The following is a 10478-nucleotide window of genomic DNA, read 5'->3' as shown; positions in this document are numbered from 1 at the left end:
GACTCACAATGAATTTCCACATTTCACCGCCAGCGAATGCATTTGGACAAAATAGTCACACGTATAAAAATTGCTCACGTCAAAATTATTTTGACGACCACTGACCAATGCGTTTTGCAAATTTTTCAGCTTTATATCATTCTTGGTAAATTATAGGTGGCCATAGACGCACCGATTTTATCGCAAGAAAGATCTTTCATATGATAATCGGTGCATATGTGGTGGGAGACAATGCTCCCGATATTGGTAAAAAGCCTTGATTATTGGTTGCCCTAATATTGTAAAGTTAAATCTGAATCATCAGATAGAGCCAAATAAGTCTTTTTGTTTTTACTTGCGACGATTCAACTCTATGGGGCCGATTCACTAACTTCGAGTGAAGGATTCGAAGTAAAAAAACTTCGAATTTCGAAGTTTTTTTTGGGCTACTTCGACCATCGAATGGGCTACTTCGACCATCGAATGGGCTACTTCGACCTTCGACTACGACTTCGAATCGAAGGATTCGAAGTAAAAATCGTTTGACTATTCGACCATTCGATAGTCTAAGTACTGTCTCTTTAAAAAAAACTTTGACCCCCTAGTTCGCCATCTAAAAGCTACCGAAGTCAATGTTAGCCTATGGGGAAGGTCCCCATAGGCTTGCCTAACTTTTTTTGATCGAAGGATATTCCTTCGATCATTGGATTTAAATCCTTCGAATCGTTCGATTCAAAGGATTTTATCATTCGATCGAAGGAATAATCCTTCGATCGTTCCATCGTACTATCTGCGCTAAATCCTTCAACTTCGATATTCGAAGTCGAAGGATTTCAATTCCCAGTCGAATATCGAGGGTTAATTAACCCTCGATATTCAACCCTTAGTGAATCAGCCCCTTAACGTTAGTAGAAAGGATGAAAGATCTTTCGTATGACCAGTGGTTGTGGGGGAGATTGTAATTGTAGCATGTATGGCCACCATAACAGTAATATTGCCCCATAAAGGTGAAATCAATTGTTAGGGTTTGAGACATTAAGGCCATTAGCAGATGTTGCAGATTCTAATAGAATACAGAGTTGATTACGGTGCTAACGTAATTACTTGAGCATTTCCGCACTGAAATCCATTCAGGGTGCCTGCACCTGGGCTGAAGCAATGGCTCTGGGTGCAGGCGAATCAAAAAGCTTTTAGGAGCATGGGGGGATCCTTGGCCTGTGTTTACATACATGTGCCTCTGGCATAAGTGACGAATCTCAGTGGCTGAGCATGTACTGTAATACCAATACAAAATGTCAGACATTAAAGGAGAAATAAAGCTTAAGTAGTAGGCTAGAAATGTTGTACATTATGTTTTGGACTTCTGTGCCAGCCCAAGGTAACCACAGCCTTTCAGCAGTAAAGATCTGTGTCTCCAAAGATGCCCCAGTAGCTCCCCATCTTCTTTTCTGCTGATTCACTGCACATGCTCTGTGTGCAGGATAATATTACATTGACTTTTTTTACATTTACATTTACATTTTTTTTTTAAAATACACTATATGGTCAAAAGTACAGGGGGGCACCCTTCATAATAATTGGAATTTGTATAAGACATACATTAGTCATCATGGCTGACACAGGTGCCATTCTTGGCAATTCTAGCAAATTTTATCTGGGCAATTACCCAATGCATACAATAATACACATAATACAGAACTTATTTGCAGAGATGGGATTTCAAGAACATGACTGGCCTGCATGGAGCCCTGCCCTCAACCAAGCCACTGTGGGATGCACTGAAAGACTGAATTTTCTTTTTTTATTTATCTAATGTAGACAGTCATACAACTATATTAGAAAAAAACACAGGAGGAGCATTAAAGGGGTTGCTCACTTTTAGCATAATGTAGCAAGTGATAATCTGAGACAATTTGCAATTGGCTTTATTTTTTGAATATTTTTGGGTTTTTTTAACTTTTTATTCAGCATCAATTTGGTTGCTATAAGTCAGAAGAAGGCAAATGATTCAAAAATAATAAAAATAAACATGAAGACCAATTGGAAATTTGTGAACGTGAAAAGATGTGAACATGAACCATTTGGAAGGCAAAAAGTCAAAATGGCTGAATTCAGATATTAGTAAATTGCAAAAATACATACAGTAGGAGGGAAAGGGGCCTGGTTAGGACCAACAGAGAGGATGGACAGCAGATCTCAAGTAGGCACTTGATGGAGGGAGTCTCATTTTTACTTTTTGCTGGGTGTCCCAGGGTCATGCAAATATGCCCCTGCTACAGTATATTAGGAAATGATCCTTGACAAACTATCACACTTCAAAAAGCTATTTAGATAACAGTTTTTAATTCAACTGTCTTGTGGAATTTGCTATATGAGCCATATTTCATAAATCTATCAACGTTTATTTATTAGAGGGGAGAATTTGGTTAAAATCCAAACTGCTGCTTTGTTAAAGAGAATAGCATTGTGAAACAATTATAAAGGCATGTGTGTGCACGTGTAAGCGTGTATAAGTGTCTATGTATGTCTGAAGGAATTTTCATATGTAGTCCCACCTTCATGTCACCTTCCTGTTAATCAGAAAATGGAGGGTTTTTTTGGCACACATGAGAAGCAGATCACAAAGTTGCAAGTCACTCAACCATTTCTATTCGGCACATTTCCTGTGTACAGGTGTGGGACATGTTATCCAGAATGCTCGAGACCTGGGGTTTGCCAGATAACAGATCTTTCTGTAATTTGGACCTCCATACCAGTCCACTAAATAATCATTTAAACATAAATTAGAACCAGGATTGGTTTGCCTCCAATTAGTATTAATAATATTCTAGTTCAAGATTAAGTACCAGGTGCCGTTCTATTATTACAAAGGAAATGATTTAATTTATTTTAATTGTCTGATTAAAATGGAGTCTATGGGGGATGGCCTTTCTGTAATTTGGAGCTTTCTGGATAACAGGTCTCCAGATAATGGACACCACATCTGTACAAAATTCCATATAGGTGTGATTGTAACAGCATCTTGTGCATGATTTGTCTGGCAGCAATGTCTTTACAGTCCAGTTATATAGATAATACATTTGTGGCCCAGTTGTCCCATGTCAAATAAGGATCACATTGTAAAGCTGCAGACACACACACATATATTACATTATTTTGTTTAATTCATACATTTTAGAGCCGTGAAACACAACATCACTAATTAGAACTATTTATCTAAAGTAAATTACTTGCAATAAATGGTAGTAAATGATGTATACTGTACATACATTATACTATACATCAATATAACCAAGTAAAATGTTATAATTAAAAGATCTTGGGTTACATTGTAGAAGAAGATGAGCTGCCTGGTGTAAAAAACAATTTAGAATAATATAAAATCATGAGCAGTTTATAACAATGCATCACATTGGTTGTTTATTTCATATTCAGAACCCGCAACTGTAGATGGACATGTGAAACAGCTTCTACAGCCTCTGTACCAGCTCAGATCTGTGCAATCAAATCCACTTCCCAACACCTTGAGACGTAAAATTGAAGGTGATACTTTGAAGTCAACGCTGGGTTTAACACATAATCTTTCCCACAAGAGGGGGAAGTTTGAAACACTCCAGTAAGCAAAGGAAATATTAGTTAATGGCTTGAGATATTGCAGTATATAAATATTCAGTTTGATGGTCTCAAAATGTATTTCAGCTGACTTCTCCGGTTGTGATATAACCACTGATTCCTATAGCCTCTTGGCTTGCTGGAATAAGTGAATAATTGGCCAAGATAGGGGGACGTTTATCAGGGAAAGTCCTAATCGGAGCAAAGACGTGAGGGTGACGGAAGAGTAATGGTTGGAAAATGTTTGAGATAAGGAGGATGGAGGTTTGTTGTTGCTGGATTTCTAGAACGTAGACAGTTGTGATATGGAAAAGAGGAGGTTTGCGCTCAGTCTTGGAAGTAAGGCGATACAGAGCATCCAAACCTGATGTAGTTTAACCATTTAAGTAGCATAATGCAAGATCAAGACATAACGACAAATAGACAGTTTTCTATTCTTGCAACTCTTCGATACATTGTTCCTCAAAACCGATAGTATAAAAGGTTAGGGCAAGCTATTATTTGAAAAAAAATTGGGTTAAATGAAGTGATAAAACCCCATTACAAGTGGTATAGTTTAAAAAGCTAAAATGGTTTCTTAAAAATAGGCTCTACTGAGCTAAAAAGACAATTCAAATATACAATACCCACATTAAAACATTTCCAAAATATTTGGTAGTATGGCAGGGACATGTGTGGAGCAGACTAAAATAAAGATGTTGGAATACAGCAAAATTCCAGATGCCCCTGAAAACATCCTATAAACTATTTATTGATTAGTTGCACAGCACTGGCAACTAGCCTCAACAACAGGGGGGTAGTAAAGTGGATAACACCTCCTACCTCTAACCATAATACCCTTTGTCCGCCATATTACAGCATATTAAGATCTTATGCAGTAAGACAGTGACATCAGGCTTGGGATTGAAAGACCACACCTTTAATAAGAAATATATATATATATATATATATATATATATATACTATATATATATATATATATATATATATATATATTATATATATATATATATATATATATATCTGGAACAGGCGAGCACACACAGGTCTTAATTGAAAAACAAAGGTGTTTATTAAACAAAAAACTGACGTTTCGGCTAGCACTCTAGCCTTTCTCAAAGTACAAATGCACACTAAAACCAACCTTTTAAACCCCCAGTGGCGGGAAGAGAGGAAAGTGATGTCATAGGTCAGGAATGTTAAGTGGATAAACAGTATGCAACAAAAGGGGCGTGGGAGTAAGGTGAAGTGAAGACCGCATAGACAGCGGGTGGGCTTCAGCGGGTTTGACTCCTCTCCTTACACCTCCTCCCCTTCAGACACTGACTCCTTCACGCGAGGCAGGGGACGCCAGAGGGGCAGATCCACACGCCCTACAACTACTTCCCATACTTCTACTCCTGATCATCCGAGCGTTTTTTTTAGGATCAGTCACCCGATCCAAAACAAGGGACGCCCCCACAAGAGACGTGGGGGATATCGACACAAGACCCCCCGACCCATACAGGAGGAAGTAGTCTTCAACCTGAGCTCCCATACCCTCAGTCCAGCTGAACACAAACTGCTTACTAAAGGCCTCTCTTTTGTACCAACCACGATCGTCAGTTCCCTTGATCTAATGATTGACATACACCGGTTTTCAGCGCACTATGAAACTTAAAGAACACTTCAGAACCAAGACCACTAATGTCACATCTCCTTTTCGGCCTTCCAGCACTTTTGAACCCACCAATACGCCTAAGTCCATTGCCTGCTTTCACCAGGCTCATGATGGATGAATCACTTAAACCCAGAGACCAGACTAACAGGTCAAACATTACCAAGGCCGAGAGAGAAGCCATCACCACGCTTGCCAAAAACGCTAACATCGTTATTAGAGCAGCTGACAAGGGTGGGGGTGTTGTCGTCATGGACTACACATCATACCGCTCTGAAATATTGAAACAACTGAGTGATACCTCCACCTATCAAGTATTGCAGTCTGACCCTACAGGCCACTACAAGAGAAGGTTGACTCCATTCTAAATGCAGCTCTCCTTCAAGGCCTCATATCTGAATCCACACTAGGCTTTTTGACACAGGAGCATCCAGTATGCCCAATCTTATACACTCTTCCAAAGATACACAAATGCTTGAAGGACCCACCTGGCCGCCCTATTGTTAGCGCCAGAGATTCTGTACTCCAACCACTAGCAATTTTTGTTGATTACTATCTGCAACCGCTTGTCCAGAAGGGCATCACCTATCTCAAGGACACTGGTGACTTACTGCAAAAACTACAATCTTGCCTACCGGTTCCATCGAATACTCTTCTGGCTACAATGGATGTCACCTCTTTATACACAGTCATCCCTACAGAGCTGGGTATACAGACTGTATCTGACACCCTTTCCCAGCACAAAGATCCACAACGGCCCAATACAGGCTTCCTTCTTGATCTTCTCGGCCTTTGTTTGAGACTCAATTACTTCAAATTCGAATTGAGCTATTACCTACAACTTAGCGGCACCAGTATGGGCTCTAACGTGGCACCATCCTTCGCCAATCTGTTCATGGCAAGCTTCGAGGACCAACACATTTTCCCTCAGTATGGACAATTCATATACAGACTTTGGCGCTATATAGACGATCTTTTGATCCTATGGGTTGGCACCGAAGACCAGTTCACAACAATGGTCAGGGAGCTTAATGACCTCCCCACCCCAATTAAATTCACTGCTCAGATCAACTGCAAAGAAATACCCTTTTTGGACATCTTATTATCTAAACAAGAAACCACATTGAGCACGACAATCTACCGCAAGCCGACTGACCGCAACACCCTGTTGCATTATTCTTCCTGCCATCCACCACATTTACTCAAAAGTATCCCATACTCACAGATGGTACGAGTAATACGCAACAACAGCAACCCAATACATCTTGCATCACAGCTGGACGAGCTAACATTACGCTTTCTACAACGTGGTTACTCTGCAGATGAACTGACAGAAAGTCGTAACAGAGCAGCCCAATTGACTCACGCTGACCTCATTTCCACACCAACCCACGCCAAGAAAGCCAATGATGACCGTCTTACTTTTCTTACCACCTACTCGCCCAGTACCAAAACTTTCATGCAAACAATCAAGGATCACTGGACGATTATTCAGAGGGACAAAACTCTTCCACCAATCTTTAAACAGTTACCTAGGTTATCATACAAACGTGGCTCTTCTTTGAGAGATCTGCTGGTCAAGACTGACCCCACACCCTGCTATGACACCTCCAAGACTTCGACCTGGCTGTCAACCCCCAGAGCCGGGTGCTACCGCTGCTCTGACTGCACCACCTGCAGACAACTGATCACAGGCTCCTCGTTCACCCATCCACATTCTGGCAAACACGTTGTGATCCAACATCGGGTCACTTGCACCACCAAGTTTGTCATCTACATCATCAAATGTCCATGCGGACTTTTATATGTGGGCAAGACTATCACCACCTTTCGAGACCGCATGGCCAATCACCGCTCCTCCATACGGACAGCATTACAAAAGGGCTCAGGAGACACCCCGGTCTCTCAACATTTTGTCTCCAATAGACATACCTTAGCGTCCCTTAGGAGCATGATTATTGACCATGTCCCGCCCCTGGCACGAGGGGGCGACCGAGAACGGCGGTTACTACAACTTGAGCTCAAATGGATACACCGTCTGGATACCTTGAACCCCAAAGGACTTAATGAGATGATCTCATATGCTCCATTTTTCTGAACAGTCATAATAATCTTAACCATGCATTTCTGTTGATAGTTTCAATATGTTTACCTGATACACACAACTATATGCTACATCGATTGCTGCCAGACATGATTAACTGCGACCCCACTGGTTTTTCCTTTACCATGCGTTAGTTTCCCTCTACCCTGTGTTAGTTTCCCCTGTTTGTTACCCACCCCCTGTCTTTCCAATACCCCCCATGCTCTGGCTTCTGGCACATATGAGGCATTCCTTGTGGTCTCTTAGACCCTATTTGCAGCTAGGTGGATGTACCCCCAATGATGCACTTCCAGTCGTGCACATTACTCGGGAGGGTCACGTGTCTGAATGCCCCTGCGTTCTCAAGGTGGATGACCGGACCCCTTGCCCAGTGCACTTCAGGTTACAGATGCTGGTTCTCTTGAACATGTCCCCCAGGACCTACCATATTTAAACCTGGCTCTTTCACCATAACCTTTATTAAAAATAATGGTCTAGCCAAATTTAGGTTGAGCCATCTACTTTAACAGCATCACTTGGCATTACCGTTGGCTTGCTTTCTAGCCACTCGGACAGACTCCGCCTCAGCTCAGGAGCACGTATCATCAGCTCAGGAGCACGTACCATCGCCTCGCCACTTTCTGCCACTGCCGATACGTACCCATACCCACCCTTCCTTATGTTCCTTCCTTATGTGTACCTCCCCTCGCAATTATCATGAGCCTGCAGCACGATACACATTCATCTCCCTTTTATTCACAGCAGACTATTCCCCATTCAGTTCCGTACCTAATACCTGTAGATCGCTAGTTGTGATCCTGTTATCTATTACTTTGTGATTATTTTTCTCCTGTTAGAAATAAGTGAACTTTGAACTTTGATCCTTGAACTTGATCTCGTTGCTATCCTTCCAGGCCCTAGCGACGCTCACCTTCACATTGAGTTTACAGCCAGCCTGAACTACACCAGATCTATTGCTGATACCACACCCCTTACTTCATCTCCATAATGACCATTCCCGCGGACTCCACGCCTTGAATACAAGCGAAACCTCTCTGCTGTTTCCCCGACTGATATCCACGGTAGCTCTCAAACAGCCGCAGCACCACTGGATGCTCCACACCGCTGCGCAATCTAAGGCGCATCACGCTACCGATCTCCTGCCTCTGATCTGATGGATCTCACGGCCCACAACAAGGTACACCACGTTCCAGCACTTTTACGGCCGGACCAGTCGACAAATACAGGTAACCGCTGTGGAACCGCCATTACATCTGTCACTACTTGACATTTCCCTCCATGATGACCCACCTGGCGATCAATGCGTTAACTAACAGACATCACACAATGTTTCTTTCCCTCAAGCGTAGATACAACTTTGTATCGCTTTATACATCTACTTTGTCAAGGGACTTGTATCTCTATTATGAACTCATATATTTTTATGTTGCATTGACTTTGAGTAACGAACTACCGATATTGTCTAAATTTCACTATTTGTGTCAAGTCAGCGTTGGAGCTTTTATTAATCTCTGTATATATTAATGTTAACATGTACTTTTTCTGCAATTACTGCTTGCCTTGATATGTATATATTATTAACCTCCCCTTTTTTCTTTGATGGTTTCACTTCACCTTACTCCCACGCCCCTTTTGTTGCATACTGTTTATCCACTTAACATTCCTGACCTATGACATCACTTTCCCTCTCTTCCCGCCACTGGGGGTTTAAAAGGTTGGTTTTTAGTGTGCATTTGTACTTTGAGAAAGGCTAGAGTGCTAGCCGAAACGTCAGTTTTTTGTTTAATAAACACCTTTTGTTTTTCAATTAAGACCTGTGTGTGCTCGCCTGTTTCCAGATATACATTACTATTTTGCTGTTAGCACCCAGGCAACAAGACTTTTTAAACGAGCTGTGCTGGCTTTTTTTGCTCTTTATATATATATATATATTAATATGAATAAAATGCTGTTTAACATTATATCACTGAATGTGTATATTACACAATAACCCATACCATGGAATACTTACTGTAATTCACCACTCCATCCAGCTGCAGACTACCTGTCATGCTGACCATCCAACAGAAGAGGTCAAGTGGGCAAGAGAAAACAGGCAACCAGTTTTCATCTCCTTGAGAGGCCTGTGCCCACCAGAAGCACCTTCTCTACCAGTTGGCTAGCTTGCCGTAAATATAGCCATGTCTAAGCACCCAACTGCCAAGCATTCCCTAACAGCTGTGATAGACCACCGATGCCTGAACTGGAAACAAAAACCTGCCACAACCCCTTACCTACTTAATTGGCAGGCAGGAGGGAAGAAAATGACAGCAGTATACTTCATTTCTCTCAAGAAATTATTTTCTTCCCAATGCAAAGCTAACTCCACTGCCCCCTCTCCTTGCCACATCATAGTTCCCTGTCCACACACTGTGCTGGCTGTTTAGAAGTCCTGTGGAAATTAATTAAAGTTGCAAAGAGAAAAACAAGTAGCAGAAATAAGAATCAACATTTACATCTTGCAATGTAATTTTCTTCATTAGACTGTTATTGCATTGTAAATTTTAATTGAGCATTGTTTAATTTTAATAAGTGCTTGATGGTGTTGCTATCGCACTGGTGCAAACTATAAAATTTGCAATCTTTCATCCAGTATCAGAAGTAGCTGCTAAACAGTTTCCGGGTTTATAAAAGCTAAATTTGCACACAGAAAAATTTGTTCTCACAAAGGCATTTTTGCATCCAAAAAAAATTTCCGTTTCGAATTTTATTACATTCCCCCACCATTGTCTTCTTCACAACAGGGCTCTCCCTGTTTTAACTGCCACTGGTTTCTCTTATTCCTTCTGCTTAAATAACCATGTACAGCTGACTTATTATACCAAATGGGAAACATGAAGAAACAATACAACGATCAGATGACATTTTATGCACACCTAGCTCAATGGGATCTGCTCTTTCCCCCAACATCACATCCAAGACATTCTCACTGTGGGGGAAATGCAATAAAATTCATAGCATAAATAAGAACAGAAATTTGCATTTCACAATGTAATATACTTCATTAGATTTAGCCTGCTTAGTAGTGATGAGCGAATTTATTGGCCAGGCGCGTACTCGCAGTGAATTTCCGCGTTTTTACGCCGA

This window comes from Xenopus laevis, chromosome 2S, assembly GCF_017654675.1.
Source record: "Xenopus laevis strain J_2021 chromosome 2S, Xenopus_laevis_v10.1, whole genome shotgun sequence".
NCBI lineage: Eukaryota > Metazoa > Chordata > Amphibia > Anura > Pipidae > Xenopus > Xenopus laevis.
Note: the sequence above shows the minus strand (reverse complement) of the source record.